Source organism: Pinus tabuliformis, chromosome 4_2 (genome assembly GCF_031772625.1).
Source record: "Pinus tabuliformis cultivar Carrire ecotype Pingquan chromosome 4_2, CPIR1, whole genome shotgun sequence".
Taxonomy (NCBI): Eukaryota; Viridiplantae; Streptophyta; class Pinopsida; order Pinales; family Pinaceae; genus Pinus; species Pinus tabuliformis.
In genome coordinates, this window is record NC_142304.1 from 949,757,460 (window position 1) to 949,780,722 (window position 23,263).

Here is a 23,263-nt window from a genome sequence, read left to right on the forward strand (position 1 = left end):
GATGGATGTGCAGATCCCCCAAATACTTGAGTACATCTAGGTTCTTTGGAGAGATAACCAACATCATAGCCATCATTTTGAATTTTGTGGTGTAATACGTCATTCTTTGGCCTGATGTTTACCTAAAGTAATGCCATAGGATCCATTGCCCCTACACATGCCCAAAGGGATAAAACTATGACTTAATGAGGGTTTTGAAATTATACCACTTAGTCACTATGGGTTCTCCCTCCAACCTCAGGGTTTCCGTGTGGCTCTCACACTATGTTAGTGCATGGCCATATATTTACAACCACGCGAATGAGATATTTTTCCCTTCCTCAATCTAATGGATTCTAAAATCAACTTCTAGCTGCTGCAACCAACAGTTTAGTGTCAGAGTATAAATCTCATGATGATATGCCTTGATATCAACTTTTTCATCCATTTTGAATAGGGATTGACTCATGACACTCGAACTGGGTTGATATTTTTGGAGTTCTTTCTTTGCTTGGTTCTTCATGTCTTCCCAATCTACCGATCGCACTTCGGATTTATCCTATGCATTCAAACCACCATCTTTTCTAAATATCCCCAACTTATTTCTTATGGTCACTATGAGGAGGTTTACATTGCAGTTTATATCTGTGACGTGTTGTGCAAGCCACGAAAACCTCACCTTTGCAGGATCACAAGGCTCACTTATAGATTCGTGGACCATGATTATGGTTTTATGATTCTCATCCTCGTTGACCTAGATCCCCTGAAAATATCCACAAATACCCAAAAAAAACTACTCTGCTACCAAATGATCTATAAACTATTGTGAATATTCCACCAGACAGTTCATCACAAAACATTTCACAATAATATATTAAAATACTGAAATTTTATACTATTACAATTTTATTAAAACTTTGAGATCTGTAGAGTTAAATGTAACTAGTGCATGCATGCAAATATAAATTATGTAGAAAATTAGAGAATGAAACAATAATCTCACACACACACAAGACAAAAGATATTCTCTCTATGAAACCCTTTTAGGTGAAAACCCAGCTGGAAAATGAGGCCACTTCACTCTCTTTCTCTCTCTAAAAATATGGCTTCAGGTATAGAGATGTAATGCCTGTCACCCATGGCCTGCTAGAGTGCATAGATCCTCTTCATTTTTTATACCTCCTATCTCTCTTGGCTATCTTTTCTCAACTATGGAATGCCTCTTCCTCCTAGTGGCTTGGCTATAACACAACCTAATAGCCTACTAGTGGCTAAGTTTGACTACATCAACTCTTCACTAGAGTTACAAAATAGACTCTTGTAGAGTCCTTTACATCAAAAACTTGTGGCTAGGCCACTTTCCATGAATAATGGGGGATGACACGGAATCCCCCCAAACTATAGGTGTGGAAACAAGACGGTCAACTTCTGAGTGGAATAATGTTTAGATTTGGACTTTGATTGACGGGCTTCTTATGCCGTTGGAAAGGTATTTTTGTGTAGAATATCATGAAAATGTTCTGCACTATAACAAAAGGTTTTACCCCCTAAAAAACATCATTTGAGGCCTCAAAATTCTCCTAGAATGTTTCAGACCCCGTTTCGCCAAACTAGGCCTCGTTGGTTAAAATGGTCCCACGTGGTGATTCCTCCACTCTTTCCACTCCAAATGTATTTTTATGGATGAGAAACAATATAATCATCCAATTTTGATCAATATGTATAGTGTCATAGAGTACTTATTGATCTTAGAGAGGATGGAGTCATTCATGAGGTTGTACTTCAAAATGACACCATGTTAAGGAAATTGAGCATGGGATTGTTTCTTTTGAGAGGGAGTCTCAGTCACCTATGACAATGTGGGATGTTTATTATGTCCTTAGGATAAATAAAAACATGATATCAATCTCTATTATAGAGGATATGGTATTCTAGGAGTCGTTTAGATGTAGATAGGTACTCATATACCCTAAGGGGTCCAATGTCACTTCAGCCAAGGTTATTTTGATCAGACAGGGGAAGTTGTACATGCTCAAGTTTTAGCCTAGCCATCCCTTGATTCACAATAATAGTAGTAATAGAATATATATATATATATATATATATATATATATATATATATATATATATATATATATATATATATATATATATATATATATATATATATATATATATATATATATATATATATATATATATATATATATCAAATATGACATAGGATTATGACTCATTTACATCATGGGGCTCTCATGATTCTGGGGAAGATTGTCAAAACATTGCTTGAGAACAACGTGGAGCATGCGGAAGAGTGTAGATAGCGTACTCCCGGGAAGTACAACAAGGCTACTTTCCTAAGTAGTGACAATAGGGAAAAAGGTATACTTGGTTTGGTTCATTCTGATTTATGTGTTCCAATTTTTTTGTCCCTGGGAAATTACTTTTGATTTACTTTTATTTAATTATTGGATGGAAAGTTCAATGACATGTGATAAATATGTTTGTGTGACTCATATTTGACAAAAATAAAATTATAAATTGTTGTGATGTGAAATCCTCTCAGGAACATTTTAAAGGAAATCATGAGAGATTAACCTCAAACTTTTATGGCAAAGCATTTGAAGTTAGTTATGCCTAGAAAGGAAAAAACTAATAAAGAAGAAATAAATCCAACTATCTTTGAAGAGGATGGATAGATTTGAAACCACAAAAGAAATCTTCATTGTATGGGTGGAGAGAAAAGCCATAGTGTGTATTTTTTTTTAAATACCGTGGGGGATAAAGGCAATCTAACAAAACTATATGTGGGAGAGAACGACTGGTAGAACCCATAGAATTAGCACGATGCTACTAAGCGTTTTGAAGGTGCAATACACAACAATGTTCAGTAATATTTCCTAGTAGTCAGATGAGAGGTCAAGGGAACCTAGCCTAAAAATTTGGTTAAAGATTGGGTGGAACTAGAGGACTTTATCCCATTTCTGGAAGGATTTTGATTGGTATATGTATATGTTTCCTTATTTGATTATAATATAGCAAGCACAAAAAACTAATAGTATATAGTACAATGAAATTGATTCGTATATGAATATTAAATGAAATATGTATGTCACAAACTAACTCTATTTTGCAAATGATATGAATAATAAATGAAATTTGTATGACACAAACTAACTCTATTTTGTAGATGATATCAATATTTAATGAAAGATGTTTGTTTCAGACTAACTCTCTCATGCAAATTGTATGAATATTGAAGGAAAACCATTTGTTGCAGACTTACTCTATTTTTGTAGATAATAAGAAAATTTCCAGGAATGGTTCAAACGTTTTGTTGTAAGATTGAATTATGAACTCAATGAGTAAGCCCTAAATAACTGGAAAAGTTAAGGTTAAATATCTTAGGGGTTTTCTACCATGGAAACCTAGTTATTGGTTCTTGATATATATTGTGTTTGAATATAAAAGGAAATATAGTTACAAGCACATTTTTTATACAATATGTGGATTCATATATAATATGAATATTTAAAGCATGAAAGAGTGATAGAAATTTGCATGTTAGAGTATAGATAGTGAGAATAATACCAACACTCTCAAGTTTATGTGCTCAGTCCTAATAGAAATGGTTAGGAATCAGAGAACCAACTGTGGTTCCTTGTTATAGGAATCCATTGGGACTTTGAACTAGATAATATATGTATATGATTATATATAAATTACATGCAATTTGTACACTTGTAGACATGGAAACAAAAATGACTAAGTTTAATTATCAAAAGAGAAATAGGTCACTACCTCAAGACTCGATTTCGTTTTTTATATATATTGCATTTTATGAAAGTAAAGGAATGATAGTTCCCTTTTGTAAAATAAAAGAGAAAATATATATATACAAACAACTATGTTTCCTTAGACAATGCCTGATATATTTGAAATGATGAACTAAAAACTAGATATAATTTTTTGGGATTCAACTGCGTTAAGAAATTCATTCATCTATGACCATTTCCATGAGAGGTAGTCATAACTGACTAATTTATCATGATTTTTGAATAGGCCACTTAGTACTCATTGCATCAGGTGATACTCACAGGGGTGAAGAAGTGGGATTGAAGCTAGTGAAATGAATCTGGGATGGGTGACCTCCCGGGAACTCCTGGTTACCGGGTGCAAGCCTCGGAAGTGATGATTGACACTATGTGATAAATTTCACTAGTTTCAATCCCACTTCTTCACCCCTGTGAGCATCACCTGATGCAATGAGTGCTAAGTTGACTATTCAAAAATCATGAGAAATTAGTCAGTTACGACTACCTCTCATGGAAACGGTCATAGATGAATGACTTTCTTAATGCAGTTGAATCCCAAAAAATGATATCTAATATAATGCACCGTAAAAGACCCTCAATACTTAACTAAAAACTAATTAAGTAAAAATTACTCACGAAAATGTAAGCCCTATATTGGTAGAAATAAAAAGTGAAGTGAAATGAATGTTGTTGTTTATAACAAGGGGTAAGAGTAAAACCCTAATATACAGATTATAAAAGAATAAACGAAAAATAGAAGGTTCGACTTGTATGTAGTAATAAATGGTGATATAAATTAGACATTCATAGAGAAAAATTTCATGAATTTCTATAACCATCGATCCTCACAACACTTCGAAAAATGTCAAGAGAAACTACCATTACTATCTAATATAAATTATACAGGAGAATTAGAATAGTTTTGTCTTGTATACATTTGCAAGGAAGGCTCACGGCCTTAAATATTTCACAATTCCTTGATATTTAAAATAAAAATTGGTCACATCAAGAGTAGACTAACTCCAAATAGTAACTCAATACTCATCGTAATGTTAAAACAACAATAAGAACCTTTAAAGGTGTCGAGAAGCCACAACATGGAAATACACAATAATTTCATTAGAACCTGATGCTGGTATAAAAGCCTCCTATGTTAAGGAAAATACATGTTATTTTGGAATTGAATAGCATGAAAAATGACAAGGTGTACGTATGTCAACAAAAACAAAAAATATAAGGAAATTAACAAAGGTTTGTGATGAAGGTTTTTTTTTTTTTTAATAAAAGAATGATGGTTTTACCCTTGTGGATAAGGATTCGTTATACGTGAGAAAAAGGAGGATTCACTGCTATACTTATCCCTACCAGATTGGAAACCTCAATTTAGGTAATAAGCCACTATGTCCAGAGAAAAACCCTCCGATCTATCTCTTTCCTTTTCTACGAATGAAACATTGGAATAGGAATTAGAAAAAGAATTCGTCGGTAAAAAAAAAAGCACAGGAATCTTAAGAGAATTGAGTGGACCGGTAGAAGACTAGAATGATGGAGAAGTCAGTGAATTGAACTAGAGATTTTACTAAAGATAAACACCTTCCGTTGCGCTGAGATTGCAGTAAAGATAAAATATTTAACCCAAAGGTCGTTCCACCATGGTTATAAGAAAAGCTCATCCAAAAATATTAGGTGAAATAAACTTAGGATTTTGAGGATATTCAAGAGAATCACCAAGTGTTTTCTCTAGAATATTCATGTGAGATAAGCTTTGGTGGGCAAGACTGGGTAGGATTTTCATCCTAACACCCATAAGGAGTATATGATGAAATGAATAATGCGGAAAAAGAGGAACATTAAAGGTAATTTGGAGAACGTTGCATAAAATTCTTATCACTGGATAAATAAACACCAAATTTGTGCTATAATAATTACATAAGGCTAGTTCGTATGAAATATGGTCATGATTGAACAAACTAAGGTTAGTCTAGATCAATGCAAGCCTGCTTTATTTCTTTATAAACATTTATTCTATTATGTCCAGGGTCACAGTCATATATTTGTGTATATAATTGTTTACATAAGTATAGGTATGAGTTCGAATACCCAAATGTATTTACTTACATAAGCTAATGTGGAATCATTATAGAAATCATAGAAATATATATGTGAATAGGACAAAGCTCCATCAAGGAGTGCATATATATATATATATATAATGGTTAAAGGAAACTTCGTTTGGTTGTTTTCATATTTGTAATTAGAAAGTTACTATTACCATGTCAATAGACTCTGAACATCTACAAATTGAGCTTTAAATGGAACAAATGATAATTAATATATTGTGTTATTCCTGGGTGAAAAAAAAGAGAAAAAAATATGTTGTGCGATTCCAGACCATGAAGTAATTCTTTCATCTTAAAAAGGGATATGTTATAGGTGGTGTCTGAACTAAGTTACAATATTGGGGCCTTTGAGTTGACTGCATTTTTTTCTAACTATAAATGTTGTATTTGCATAGAGAGAGATTTTTAGTATAATTATACAAGACATCAAAGATGTCACAACCTAAAAATACACCTATTGGAGAGGAAGAACATTATGTCCACTTGGGACAACAAGTTCAAATACCTACCGGATAATTGATCAATATGATAAGTAACATGCAATCAAAATTGATAAACTTGTGTGCAGGACATTAGAAATTGTTGAAATCCAGTGCCAAATAGGAAGAACAAATTAAAAACTTAACTAGTAAATCAAACCCCAAGGAAATAAAGACAATAAGAAATGAGATAAATTAGGGTGAAATGTCCAAACAAAAAAATATTAAAGGAATCGTAGGAAGTTAAGGAGAAAACGTTTGTGAGGCTGAGGAGCAAAGTTCCTCCAAGATGCAGGATGAAGTAGGAAAGAAGCCAAAGGTAGAACTTCATGAAGAGTTTCGAAAAAATAGACCTGTTGTAACACGATTAGCTTTGATAATCTAAATTTTCTGATATAATAGGTTTCAGTAATATAGAAAAAATAAATTTGTCTTCAAGAGTAAATGTGCCCTCAAAATGTAAATTTAAGTTTCATTTGTTGGTTGGTTTAGTTAATCATGCATTTAAACGTGATTAAATGATGTAGTAAAGTAAATTCAAACATGGTTTAAAAACCTCTGAGAACGAATTTTCTAAAAATGAAAGAGGTTTTTGTTTCCAACATCTTTGTCTACAAAACCTCTCTTAGTTTTCTTAGAACGATTAAGGTTTGGGAGGTGCTAATGATTCTTTAAAGGAATAGTTTCGAGAAATTTCCTATCTTAGTCACCTATTTGAAGAGCCTATTGTGGATAATAAGAAATGTATTGTGGTAAACAGGAGGAGCTTTTTGTTCCTAAGATTGTGATATATAAACACCTCTCTAATTTTTGTAACAAAGTTTATGGTTTGGGATATTTGGATGAATCTTTGCAGGCATCTTTTCCCTAATTTTCCTGGTTTTAGCTAGTTTTCTCAAATGCGGTTTCCGAGTAGGTGGAAATGAATTTCGAAACACTGAAAGAGGTTTTCGTTGCTAACATAATAATTTACAAAGATGTCTCTCAGTTTTATAATTGATATTATGGTTTGGGAGAAGCAAAGGTATTACAGGACCCTATTTTTCAGAATTTTGGGAGGAAAAAGCTCAAAGACAGTTAGTAACTTGGAGGCCACCTCATCAAATATGAGTTTCAATCAAATTTGAATTTCTCTTCTTTATCAACATAGATCATCAAGGATAGTACCAGAACTCTTGAAATAGTTTTAGTTACCTTTATTTTTGTTCTATTTTTGCAATACATTTTTTAGATATTTGTAATAGCTCTTGATATTTTTATCAAGATATTTTGTGAGGAAATTGTATAAATACTTCATCAATTGAAGTAATATGGGTGGGATTTTAATGCCAAGGCTCTTCAATTTTTTATAGATTCTATTATAGGATTTCTAATGAAAGGCTTTTGGCTCCAGTTTGACCAAATTTTGTCTTTTCTAGTATGTCTTTCTAGTGTTTCATATCTTATTTCTACACATGTTCAAAGAAATTATAGGAAGGTCTAGTTAAGTGTAGATTGAATATCAATTTATTATTAAATCCCCTGCAAAAACATAAACTTTAGAAAGAGAGTAGCTTATTGGATTATTTGTCCAAGATAACTTCTCTTTGACTGGTTTTTTCTTTATGCCTGCTGACAGCCATTAAAGGAGATTAGCTTATTGGGCTATCTGCCTGAAATAGCTCCTCTTAGAATTGGTTTCAGTTTGGACTTCTTGAATACTTTGAATATGTTTTGTTGGGTTTTAGAAATATTATACATGCATCCAAATTTCCCTAGTTGTTAAGTAGTCAGTATGACTGCTCAATTATTAGGAACCCCCTGTTGAGTCACGAAATGGGTATGTGTTTACTATTAATCTCATCATTCTTTTTCTTTATTCTTATCTTTTCTATACCTTAATGCGTTAATCTATTGAGGAATTATGGTATGAAACGAAGGAATTATGTGCAGTTACAAGTTAGCTAAAATTTACCCTTCTTTATGTAGGGAAACAAAAAAAGGGACAATTGTTGTTCCCTAATGAAGGAACAACAAAAACTAATAAGCAACAGAAGGAACTTGGTGGTTGCGGACAAGGCTAAGGGAAAATCAGAAGGATCAGTGCGAGAAAGGAAATGATTTCTGAAGTTAGTGTTGCGAATCCCTGAGGATCAAGATCCTGAGGGATCACATTTACCATTCATCCTTTCTGATTATAGAAGGAGGCATTTGTAAGAAGAAAGCGGAATCTCGGTCATTATTGAAATTGTAATTTTAATTACAGACTCTCACTATTGAGAAGAACACAAATATATTGTAATTCTCTTTAAGCTCGATGATTAATATATAATTGAAGTTTCTGTTCCCTCACATTATCTGAAGTAACTTAGTAGTGTTCGCTGGTAGCTAAGGGCCTGACCTCTGGTGGATTTAACTGCTTTCTTTGTTCCATACATTTCTGATTCTCGCAAGTGTGATGGTTTGATAGTTTTCTTGCTTTATGTGATTTTATCTCCTTCATTGTTTATTGTTTTCTTGTATTGACATAATATCTCTACTTTATATGATTTACAGCACTGTCGTTTGATTCCGTTTATCTTCATTGCAGATTGAATTACTTCCGAATTGATTTAATCAACTGTAAATGGTTTAATTATCGCTATTGGACTCTCAGATTGATATCATCACTATTTGGATTATTCAATGAAGATTGAGTTTGACTTAGATTAAATCAGTTAAGAAGAGATGAGTTATCACTAATGTACTCTCAACTGATGTTGTTGTTACTTGAGTTGCTATAAGATTTGATTTCGATAGAGGATTGAGTTTTCTTTAATTGTAATTGGAATTTATTAGATGCATATGTTTACTCTCATATTAAAAAGATCTATACTACGATTTAGGAAACATTACTCTCTGAATTAATAGCAACCACATACTATGTACACTCTTGAAATAAAAGGACTTGCCCTGGTTGATAATTAATGTGGGATAAATAGGAGTTTTAAAAGGCACCTTTTATTAGTCAATGTTTTGGTGCCATTGCCAGGGAGAGTGTATCCATTTACAAAGAGTGATGTACATCTGATAATTGTTGTTGAGGAAGAATTCGGTATTGAAAACGGAAGGTAAGAACCTACGTAACGAGCAAGTAAAGTGCTTTCTCCTCCGACCGCTTTTCAGCACAATTATAGAAAACTGAAGTAGGTATTTGATGCTTGTCTGTTGAGAGAGAACTAGGTATTAAAAATGGAAGGTAAGAAACTACATACGGAGCATGTAAAATTCCTGCTCCCTCGCCCGCTTTCTAGCAGAATTGTTAGGAACTTAGGGTAGAGATAAAAATTTGAATTTTTTGCATGAATCAATAAGAAGAAAAAACTCGAAAACAATCCAATTCCACTACCCAAACTTGAAAAATCTAAGGGACCAGTGACCCTTGGACGATCAACTTTCATAGATGACTTCTTAAAGAAAGCTGAATCTCAGCCATCAGTATCCCCAAAATGTTGCTTCCAGACAACCTACTGTTTCCCTTCAGGCCACAGGCTCACCATCTATAGCCTATGCTGGGGTCCATAGCAAACCGATAGGAACTAAGCAGAGTTTTCAAGAAATTGAAAATTCACGCCTAATTTCCTCACAAGAAGGGAATTCTTGTAATATTCATGAAGGAGGAGGAGAAACAGGGGAAACAGGGGAACCAAGATCCCCTCAAGTAGTAATTGAGCAAGGAACACCCAGTATCCCAGACTGAGGGAGTGTTGTTAAGATCATTTCCAACCCTTCTAGAGACCCTAGGGATAACTCTCTAGCTCTAGAAATCCCAGAAGGGTATTGGCATATATTTGATCAAATGGCCAACAATCCGTAAGCACCCCAAACCTCTACATTACAGTATCCCATCGTTGACACAACCGTCAACGCACCCATGAAATCCATCCCTCTACACAATATTCCCACCTTTCATGGACTCACATCAGAGGATCCAGATGCATTTCTATTTGAATTTTATGTATTATTTCGAGGTTATGATTACAACATCGACCCCCAGAAACTAAAGTTATTTCCCTCTACGCTAAAAGGAGTAGCCCCGCGTTGGTTTATGGGACTAGGTGGGGGAAACATAAACGATTGGGATCAAATGAAAAATGCTTTCCTTAAAAAATATCAAGACTATTGCAGATCTAGGGAACTAAAAGACAAAATATTCCAAATGGTAGAAAGACCGAGTAAAGCATTGGAAGAGTATATGGAGCACTTCCAATATAACCTCCAAAGGTCTCCCTATGCAAATATGCATTTTCCTGATAATGTGCTAAAAACTACATTGATTAAAGGGATGAAAGAACAATGGATAGAGACATTAAATATTATGGGTAAAGGTGATATATATCAAGAAGAATATGCTGATATTATTAAATTGTGTATCTGGTGCTCAAGAGGCAGTACGAGATTGAAACCAGTAGAATGTGATCTAACCACCAGGGATAGAAAAATCTCTGGCAGAAGCATCACTCCTGCAGAAATCAGTAACCTACTAGAGGATTTCAAAATAGATACCTTGGGAAATTTAACGATGCAATTAGACATCATGCAAGCTAAGCAAGAGCAGGCTAAAGCAGAACATAACCTGGTGATATTTTTCCCAGGATATAGGAAGAAGCATAGTTATAAAGAGTGCCTGTTGGATATGGTACAGACCTGTGCCATATGTATTAAAGATCATGCCACAGAAAGTTGCCCATCACTCCCAGGGTTAAAAGCAATTTTCAAGGAGGCAAACGAAGAAACAGAACCAATCTACCTGCTAAATCAACGTTGCCAATGGAAAACATGACAAACAGGTATGCCTACTGACCCATATTATTCCTTTCAACCCTCACTATATAATGCTCAATTATACATAGGAGCGTCATGGCAAAAGCATCCACCTTTTCCTAATTGTTCACAACAACCATTCTCTATGCCACCTTGGTCCAACCAATCAAACCAAAATAATAGTTGGACAAATTCCCCTTACTTCCCACCATTTTGGAATATATCCACCCCAATGGCCACCCTCCACTTCAGAGAACCAGAACTGGAAGTCAAGCTAGGAAATACTTACAAAGCAGCCAGTAGGAACAATCCCCCTGTCTCAGCCTACACTACTAGCACCTTACACATTGCAACAGAACCCTCAAACCAATCTACGACCACAGCTCCCAGCCCAACCCAACCCAAATCCCAACAATAGACCCGTCCAATATGTACAAATTATTGAAGGACTAGAGCCAGAAATAGAGTTGAGGGAGTGTAATGAACTAAAATTAAGGTCTGGGCAGATAATTGAGTCAAAGGGGGACAAAAACATACAAATAGAAGATCTGGTACCTGTAGAACAAACACCTCAAATGGAGAATACGGTTAAACAAAAAAGTCACGATCAAACTATTACCTCTTCTCCACCATTCCTAGAGAGATTGATTACACCCCACGTAATAGAATATTCTGATTTCAATCTTCTGGGAGAATTAAAAAATCTTTGTGTAAAAATACCCCTCCTCCAGGCTATTTGGGACATTCCCATTTATACAAAAACTATTAAGGAATTGTGTACTAAAAATTCTGAGAGGAAAATGAAAACAACCCCAATTGTCTACATAGTTAGAAATTTGTCTAATTTATTATCAGGCATAGAAACACCAGTGAAATATGAGGACCCAGGAAACCCTATAGTCACCATACAAATAAATGGATGTTCCTTCCCCAATACATTAGTTGATTTAGGAGCAGCCATTAATATACTCACAACAACAACCTGTCAAAAACTTGGCATTATAGCCTGGGATCCAACTACAACCTTACTGGAACTTGTTGACTGATCAATTGTCAAACCAGAAGGGACATTACGAGATGTAATGGTGTCTGTAGATTCTTGGGAATACCCAACAGATTTCCTGATTATCAATCCTAGAAACCATCTAGATGGACATCCCCTAATTCTACATAGACCTTGGCTAGCAACCGTAGATGCTTACATAAGCTGTCAAATAAGAAGCATGACAATAGCAAGAGGAAGTAATGTGAAAAATCTAGCTTTATATCCTTCGACTCAGCCGAGCCTAACAATAATAAAAGCTAGAAAACAACCTGTATCATATTTAACTGAAAACATTCAATCACTGCTAACCATAGAAGATGCTCTCGAATTTAAGGATAAAACAGAAGATGACATCATTAACACTTACATTAACCAACCAGATGCTGTATCCAATCTAAAATGTCACATGATCGAAGCAGCCCTGGATAACGAAATGGAAGAAGATCCCTTAAAAGATATTAATGACCAGACAATACCAACAACTACTGTTTATAACAACAAAACCATTGAAATTGAACTAGGGAAAGTCCTAAAGATCAACAAAAACCTGACTGATGACCAGGAGCAGAGTCTTGTTCAACTCCTTAGAAAATATAAAGAGGCTTTCGCTAGGGATTTTATTGAACATGAAAGGGATTGATCCCCAATTATGCATGCACCACATCTATATAGAGAAAGATGCGAGGCCCATTCGAAAACCTCAACGAAGGTTAAACCCTCACCTTAAAGATGTTGTTGAAGATGAACTACAAAATTTGTTAGATGTAAATTTCATCTATCCCATATCTGATAGCAAATGGGTTTCTCCATTAGTTGTCGTGCCTAAAAATAATAGAAAGTGGCGTATATGTGTCGATTATAGAGAGCTTAATAAAGCTACCCAAGAAGACCATTTTCCTCTCCCATTCATAGACCAGGTCTTAGACACATTGGTAGGTAAAAATTTCTTCTCCTTCCTAGATGACTTTAGTGGCTACAATCAAATCCAAATTGCCCCTGAAGGCCAGGATAATACTACCTTCACCTGCCCTTGGGGAACATTTGCTTATAGGGTCTTACCTTTTGGACTGTACAATGCACCTGCGACATTCCAGGGGGCTATACTTAGCGTTTTTTTAGACTTGATCAATGAAGGGCTCGAAGTGTACATGAATGACTTTACACCCTACGGAGATGACTTCGAACTTGCATTATAAACAGTAGAGAAAGTTCTGCAAAGATGCATTGCTACCAGGTTCTGTTTAAGCCATGAAAAATGCCACATGATGATGACTGAGGGCCTCATCCTGGGTCACTGCATCTCAGTAGTTGGAATTCAGGTACATCCAACAAAATTCAGATAATTCTCTTAGTACCTACCCCATCCACAAAAACTAAGGTACATAGTTTTTTGGGATTTTCTCGATATTATAGAAGATTTATAAAGAATTTCTTCCAAATTGCTGCACCATTATATGCATTAACAGGAAATATTGATTTCATTTGGACTAAAAAATGTGACATTGCTTTTCAAGATTTAAATGGCTAGTATCAATAGCCCCAGTATTACGAGGCCCAAACTGGGATTTTCCATTTTAGATCTTATCTGATGCATTAGATACAGCCATTGGAGAAGTTCTCGACCAGGAGGAAGATAAGAAACCATACGCAATATACTACATTAGAAAAAATATATCTCTTGCTGAGTTGAATTACACTGTGGCAAAAAAAGAATTTCTGGTTGTAATCTATGCTATTAATAAATTCAGATATTATATAAGAGGATACCCTGTGGTTTTGTATATTGATCACTCTGTTATTAAATATCTAGCTATTAAACATGTTACGAATGGAAGAGTGACAATACGGTTGATCCTTTTACAGGAATTCGACATAACAATCAAGGATCAACCAAGAAAGGAAAATCCGGTGGTAGACTTCCTCTCACGTATACCAAAAACAAACGACTTGGCAACAGTAGAAGACCAGTTCCCTGATGAGCACTTATTCACTGTAATCGTGAAAACACCTTGGTACATGGATGTCGCGAACTACCTAGCAGTGGGAAAATTACCCAAGCACCTAATGCTCAGTGAAAGAAAACAAATAGTACAATGCAACACTCGGTTCTCTTGGATTGGAGGATACCTCTTTCACACAGGAGACGACATGCATATCCGAAGGTGTGTAAGGGAAGAAGAAATATTTTACATCCTAAAAGCCTACCACGATGGACCTTGCGGTGGACATTTTGCAGACCGCAGGACTGGTCACAAAGTCTTACAGATGGGCTATTATTGGCCCACCATTTTTAAGGATGCCAAGAATTTTGTCCAGGCATGCGATAGCTGCCAAAGAATGGGCCACCCTGGACAGTCTGACAAGATGCCCCTGCATCCATAGTTAGTCATTGAACCTTTTGAATGATAGGCATTAGACTTTATCAACCCAAAAAGCCCATCATCTAATAAAAGGACATATGTATTGGTTGTAACATAATATGTGATGAAATGGGTGGAGGCAGAAGCATTACCACAGGCAACGGAAGATTTAGTAATCCAATTTCTTTTCCATATTTTCGTATGGTATGGCTTGCCTAGAGAAATAATCACGGATAGAGGGCCACAATTTGCAGGCCATAAGATGGCTGCAACATTAAAAAATCATCATATCATACACAGAATCACATCTCCATACCACCCGCAGGCAAACAGCCAGGTAGAAAGCATCAATAAAGTAATCGAGGCTATATTGACAAAGACAGTCGTGTCTCATATACATGATTGGGCTACCCAATTGCCAGAAGCCCTGTGGGCATACCGCACAACATGGAGAAACACCATAGGATACTCCCCATACCAATTAGTGTTCGGCAAAGAACCTATCTTCCAAATAGAATTTGAAATTCAGACATTGAGGATAGCTCAAGAAGTAGGCTTGGATCTGGATGAAGCACAGATTAATAGACTACATCAAATTAATGAATTGGATGAAATTTGACTATCAGCTCTTCAACATATTGCATTGATTCAACAACAAAGAGAAAAATGGCATGATTCCCTTATCAAGAAGAAGATATTCCATGAAGGTGATTGGGCACTACTGTACAATTCTAGGTTCCAAGATCTCCCGAGAAAACTCCAAACAAGATGGTTAGGTCCTTACGAGATAAAGGAGGTGCACCATAATGGCATCCTTACATTAACCACCATCGATGAGTCTGGTTAATCTTTTAAAGCAAATGGGCATAGAGTACGCCTCTAACATAAACCGCTTAGAAGGGAGTCCTTTTGCCAGCACATACGTGAAGATCCCACAGTACAAATTCATGTTGACGAGGGCAAACCTCCCATAGCACCAGTCCAATGAAGAATTTATTCTTTTTTTAAACTTGTACGTAAATTTATCTTTCTCTTTTTTCTATTTGATTGGATTTTCTTGGATAATAGAGTGTATATTAGTTTTTTTTATTTTTCCTTTGTTGTTCCCTATAGTGAAAAGCTGTTGTTCCCTATAGGGAACAACAATTTTCATGTGTATTTTGATTTGTTGTTCCTTACAGGGAACAACTGTTGTTCCCTACTGGGAACAGCTGTTGTTCCCTACTGGGAACAGCTGTTGTTCCCTACTTGGAACAATTTTTGTGTATATTTCGCTTCATTGTTCCCTCTAAGGAACAGTTGTTGTTCCCTACAGGGAACAACAATTTTCGTGTGAGTTTTGCTTTGTTGTTCCCTCTAAGGTATAGCTTCTATTCCCTCTAAGGAACAGTTGTTGTTCCCTCTAAGGAACAACAGTTTCGGTGTGTATTTTTTTCTTTTTCTTCTTGCTATTCCCCTGAAGGAACAACTACTATTTCCTCCAAGGAACAGTCGTTGTCCCATATAAGGAACAACAGTTTCAGCGTGCAGTTTTTGTTCTTGTTGTTCCCTCTAAGGAACAGTTGTTGTTCCCTATAAGGAACAACAATTTTTGCGTGCATTTTCTTTGCTGATCCCTACCAGGAACAACTGGTATTCTTTGCTAGGAACAGCTTCCTTTCCCTCCAGGGAACAACAAAATTTTGTAGTGTGTATTTCCCTTACTGCTCCTTTACAGCGAACAACAATTTTCGTGTGCATTACCTTTATTGTTCCTTATAGGGAACAACTGTTGTTCCCTATAAGGAACAACATTTTTGCATATATATCTTTTTGTTGTACCCTACAGGGAGCAACATAGTCTGCATGTATTTTTCATTTGTTGTTCCTTACAGGGAACAACTGTTGTTCCCTCTAAGAAACAACACTTTTTTTTGTGTGTCTTTCCTTGTTGTTCCCTATAAGGAACAACACCTTTTGTGTGGAGTTTTCTTTTGTTGTTTCATAGCACTTTTTGAGTATTTTTTTGGAGAACACCCTTGCAACCATCCGTACTCACTCTTTATAATCCTCTTAATGGCATGAAAGGTACAATACATATTTAAGTACAACAAATATGGAGTCTAGTGGAATAGAAAAATACCTTGAATATTATCATCTTTAACAAGATTGCTTTGTGATGATCAAAAAAGGAAAGGACACAACTATCTATATCACTTCACTGTTCTCATTTTCACTATAAGCCAAACTGATTGATTATCTATACCATGCTGGTTCACCATTTCATGTCTAACCCTCTCTGTGTATTAACAATAAGATTATGGGTATACTTTTATATTGATATGTCAAACTTCTTCCACTATCCCTAATCTTGAGTGATGATCCACCCTCTATGTAAATATATATATATATATATATATATATATATATATATATATATATATATATATATATATATATATATATATATTCACTAACAAGTTTTATGATGTTTTTCCATAGATGGAGGATAGGGGGTCTCGTCACGAGCCAGCCTGACCACTTTCGCTACTTCCTAGTAAATGGAAATGTGCTCACTTGGTTACCAAGCCAGCACATTGGTCTTTATTATGGACTTCATAAGACACTTCCCCAAATTATACATAGACGATCATGGTTCCAAGGGTTAGAAAGCAACTTCGTTAAGGCTATGGATGCTTGTAGGCAACAGAAGTTATGTTGATGGTATTGAAGTTTTATTTTACATCAATTACTATTACAATACCCTATTCTTATGATTATTATTTTTACAGAGAGGCTATGTCCCTAAAGTCCCTTGAACCCTTATGCATTAGTAATTTTATACAAAATCAATCACAATAGTTTTACATGGGATAAGGCAGTAAAGTAGTATTTCTAGCACATACTGTCCCTCTTTCCTTATCATATCACATCACGACAACCTATCAGTTATTGATAATTCTCAGGTACAAGCCTTGAGTTCACCACTCCAATATTCGTTATGATCCTTCCATTCATAAGCATGCCTTTCCAATACATCACCCCTGTACTTCACTGCCAACACTTTACCCTTTCATTCATTCGGTTGTAGGTGACCCATCATTTCGAAGGGGGGTGGGGACCTCTAGCATACTTATGTATATGCTGTCAGTTTTTCATTGGGTTTTGCATAATGATACGACATTCTATGATCATAGAGCATGTGGTATGATGACAGCCCTCAATAATGGTATGTATATTTATGAAATATCATCCGATATAGCCATTATAACAATTTGTTGTTCCATCAATTAGCTCTGTTTGATGTTGTGCTATCTCCGTTACACTAACCGTTTGTAGAATTTAGACAGTATGGGAGGAAGAACAGTGTGCAGAGAACCGCTAATACTGGTTGTTTCTAATGCAACCAGAGAAATTTTAGCTCAAACTGGGTGAATAGCATACTTTACGCGATTTCAGCCACCCAATGAGGAAATTGCCATAGAATTCCTACGAAATCTACAGAATGGATAGTCCATGGTAAGGGGCTGGCAAATCACAGTATCAGACACTGTGATAGCAGAGGTATCTGGGTTACTAGCTGAAAGACCTGTATGGGCTACCAAACGTTTGAAATTGCATGATGTGATTGAAGCCTTTAAGGATGAAGGGCAAGAGCTGATCATCAAAGGCAAAGGCATTCAACCATCATCCCTTGGAGAACCATGGGGAGAACTAGCAAGAATCGTCCAGAATTACATCACATGTGATGGGCGCAAAGATGTGGTAATGTCCCGTCAAATTAAACTCTTAGCAGTTCTGAAACCAAAGTCCTCTATGAATTTACCTGCATTATTGAATTTTCTACTGCATGACATCGCTGAAAGTATAAGAAGGTCCCGACATATAGAAAATGTAGTAAGCCACCAATGTTTGATCAGACTGATACTTAGCTATAACCTCGCCCAACAACAATCAAGGTGGGAGGAACTAATATTTTCTATTGAAGGAGGTTTAGCTCTACCTATGTCTAACCCTGTTCTGAAAAGAAAGAGGACTACCCTTGCAATGAACATACCCCAAAAGCGTAGATGATCCTCAAGGCTAATTTCAAGAATAGGAGTGGCCAAGAATCCTCAAGGTAGTGTCAGCCAACCCATAGAATTGTCTAGCCCAAGAAGTGAGCAACACTTGCAAATAGAAGGCTAGGATAACCCTGAATCAGACCATGAGGAAGAAACAGGGCATTCTGGAGATGAACCAAGAAATGAATTGGGACTTCCCTCAACACTAAGCATGAGTCCCCATGGTGATTTATTGCATGATATCGAATTGGCCCAAATCCTGACCAATATGAATGATTTCATACAGCCTGAAAGCCCACTCAATTTTAATTTGGGAGCAACCTAATATTCAGAGAACTCTGGCCATGACAAAATTATATCATAAAATGTAAGTTGCGAAGCAGAAATAGGGGTAGAGGCCATTCAAGAAGAGGTGAACCAACCTGGTGACATGCTTCCAGAAGAACCTAGCCAGGTAGGCCAAAACACGAAGAATATAGGCCAAACTAAAGGAGTAGAAATAAGCCAGGAAAATTATTACCAATCTGTAGACATGGTCCTATTAGAAGAAAGTCAGGATGAGTAGACAGGGTCTTTAGAAGCGGAAACTATGGACAGAATAGTTGCTCATTCGAAAAAGCATAGAGTCAAAATAAAGAAGCTTAAGAAAGAACAGCAGAAGCTTTGGAAAACTGTTAAAAGGCTCAGAAGAAAAATAAAGGAGATCACAGTGGGAAAGGTACCGGACAAAACCTCGGAGACAGAAAACATAGTAGTTCAGACTGAATTGCATGAAGGTAAGGCTACAGGGACTCACACTGAGCCCACACTTACTCAACCTGCTAAGGAACAATAAGCAATTCTTGCAGAAGTAGCTACCTAGACAGAGGTTGTACCCTCCCATAACATAGCTACTCAGATGGAGATGGTACCCTCCTACAGCATGGCTACCCAGATGGAGAATTGGACCTCCCATAATAAAGAAACACAGACAGTAGGCATCCCTTCTAATAGCAAAAGTACTCATACAACCATTCAAGCCAAAGATGTTATGACACACAATGACCCCACTATAGTGAATCTTCAAGAGGAATTAGCACAGGCTTGGCTTTCCTTAGAATGACTTGAACAAGAAACCGTCTCCCAGCAAAAATACCAAGAATTGCAGAGGCAGCTTCAGGACATGAACACAGTAGAACGTGAGACTTTTGACAAATGTCGAAAGGCAGAAGAGAAATTAGAGAAAACCAAGCTCAGGCTAGATAAGGTCATAAGTCAAACAGACACTCTCTGCTCGCTATATACAGATGTCTTGGAATGTAGATCCCCTGCCAGTAATTATGCCTTGTTTTTGCTAGAAGGATACTTGGTGCTGAAAATCAAAGTCGTGAGAGCTAGAAAGCCAATAGAATTAAAAACAATTGAAGATTTTATTAATTGTTGAAAACAACATGGGGTAAATGGTCAAAGGTTTCTTTGTGAATTTTACTTACACAATTTTGTATTAGAGGAAGAGGTGGAAAAGAACCCCAACCCTTTTATGGGAGATGTTCAATTCCAATCCTTTATCTCATTTGCAATCTCTACTAGTAGTGTACAGGATAGACAGCCATTTAACTATAGAAAATTTAAACTAGCTGCAGACTGTTTTGTCACATATAGCAATCTCATTTTAAGAGAAGGTCCTTAATGGTTAGGATGTCTGTTCTGTAGCCCCATTATTTGGTATCCTGCTGAATGTTATCGAGCTATATACGAATTTCTTGAAGGCCACACAGGGTCCATCTTCAAGCTCTTGGCCCAGAATCATGGCTTTAGACCACTTTACGATGTTCCTTCTCCAGCCTACTCCTTAACTGCTCTGCATACGAATTACTTTCTTTTCATGAGGCCAAAGAAACACGGTAAGTGAGGGAGTATGTTGAGTCACGAAATGGGTATGTGTTTACTATTAATCTCATCATCCTTTTTCCTTATTCTTATATTTTCTATACCTTAATGCATTAATCTATTGAAGTATTATGGTAAGAAATGAAGCAATTATTTGCAGTTACAAGTTAGCTAACTTTTACCCTTCTTTATGCAGGAAAACAACAAAAGGGACAATTGTTTTTCACTAATGAAGGAACAATAAAAGCAAATAAGCAATAGAAGGAACATGGCGGTTATGGACAACGCTAAAGGCAAATCAGAAGGATCAGCGTGAGAAACAAAAGGATGCTTGAAGTTAGAAATCTGTTGTGAAACCCTAAGGATCGAGAGACCCTGAGGGATCACATTTACCATTTATCTTTCACCCTTTCTGATTATAAAAGGAGACATTTGTAAGAAGAAAGGGGAACTCGGTCATTATTGAAATTGTAATTTTAATTACAGACTCTCACTATTGAGAAGAGCACGAATATATTGTAATGCTCTTTAAGCTCAACGATTAATATATAATTGAAGTTGTTATTCCCTCGTGTTATCTGAAGTAACTTAGCAGTGTTCGTTGGCGGTTAAGGGCCTAGCCTCTGGTGGATTTAACTACTTTCTTTGTGTCATACATTTCTGATTCCTGCAAGTGTGATGGTTTGATAGTTTTCTTACTTTATGTGATTTTATCTCCTTCATTGTTTATTGTTTTCTTGTATTGACAAAAAATCTCTGATTTATATGATTTACAACACTGTCATTTGATTCCATTTATCTTCATTGCAGGTTGAATTACTTTCGAATTTATTTAATCAACTATAAAGGGTTTAATTATCAATATTGGACTCTCAAATTGATATCATTGCTATTTGGATTATTTAATGAAGATTGAGTTTGACTTAGATTAAATCAGTTAATAAGAGATGAGTTATCACTACTGTACTCTCAAATGATGCTGTTGTTACTTGAGTTACTGTAAGATTTGATTTCGCTAGAGGATTGAGTTTTCTTTAATTACAATTGGAATTTTTTAGATGCATTAGTGTACTCTCGTATTAAAAAGATCTATACTACGATTTAGGAAACATTACTCTCTGAATTAATAGCAGTCACATACTGTGTACACTCTTGAAATAAGAGGACTTGCCCAGGTTGATAATTAATGTGGGATAAAAGGAGTTTTAAAAGGCACCTTTTATCAGTCAACACCCCCTTACATTCTTCTACCATAATTATTGAAAAAGCTAGGTCATTATGTCAGGCTGGAAGCTGACAGTTTTAGAAGGGACCTTGTGAGAGAGGCCTTTAACCATGATTAGGGATTATCATTGATCATCAACCATCCCCAATCAAAACCATAAATCTGGCCATTGTGCTTCAAAGAATGTTGTTTAGTGATAGGTGAACAACGTTAAACAAACCCTCGTAAGCACTAAGGGAGCTCCTTCTGGTTCAAGGGCCATATTGAACCTAAAGGTTGGTTGAGTTGGTTTCTTGATGTAGTTTTTTCACCCAAGGACTGCTTACGGGAAACAAGTACAACAAGACCCACAACTTTTGATGGGGAAATAGAACAAGTAGATGAAGGTTGATTTATCAACATTAGTAGATATTTCCAAGTATATGATTACTCAATAGACTTAAATGCAAAACATACAACTTATCAGCTACAAGGAAAATCCTCCTTATGGTGGGAGGAAATGAGGAGCACTCATAACATGGGAAACAGGGAGGTTGACTGTAAGGAATTTCCAAGACTATTTAAAGGGAAGTATTCAACTCGATTCTACTTTGACGATAAAGCTAAATAATTTTACGATTTAAATTTAGGGTAAATTTTAATGGATGAATTGGTAACTAATTTTACTCTTATACTATGATACTTTCCATACCCTGAAGATGAAAAGGAAAAAGTACAATGTTTCCTAAATTTTCTTCCACACTCATTTAAGGACATAATTGGGTATGAAAATCCAAAGTCTATGGATGAGGTAATTAGAAAATACTGAATCTGTTATCAGTAGGCCAAGTAGTGAAATGAGAGATAAATTCTTGGTCTAGTAAGAAAAAGGACAAAATCATTCAAGGAGAAAGGAGTGGGAAAAAAGGACTATTTAAATAGGTTGGAAAGAGTAACATGAGTTGAAACTGGTGTCGAAATAATAATTAAGAATTAAAAGCCCAAAATTAGTGTCAAGTTGGAGCTCAATATAAAAAATTCAAAATAGGGGGCAATAGTAAGTACATTGAACCGATAAGGTGTTGGGGTTATGGACAACCCAATTTTTTGAGAAATTTCCCTTACAATAGTAGAATTGCAAAAAATTTATAGTAGTTATAAGAGGCTTCTACCATAAACAATGTGGCCAAGAGTATACCATGCATCAATGCACCATTGAAAGGACGAAAAGCAGAACATCATCCCACGATGGTGGAAATTGAAGGTACCAATTTAAACCAATCCATTTATGTATTAAGAGATCAAGGTGCTAGTCTCAATTATGTTAGTGCCCAACTACTAGAAAGGTGTAAGATAAAGAATAAAAAAAATAAAATTTGTGGTTGTTTTACCTAGCAGGAGCAAAAAGGAAGGTGACAAACTGCGTAGAGGAGAGCCTAGAGTTTTTAGATGGAATTCAAACTACTTGAAACTTAAATATATTACCACGAGAATCCTATGACATGTTGATTAATGGGATGGACAAGTAAGAAGGATAATGAGGAATTGTTGATTGTTTGCATAAAAT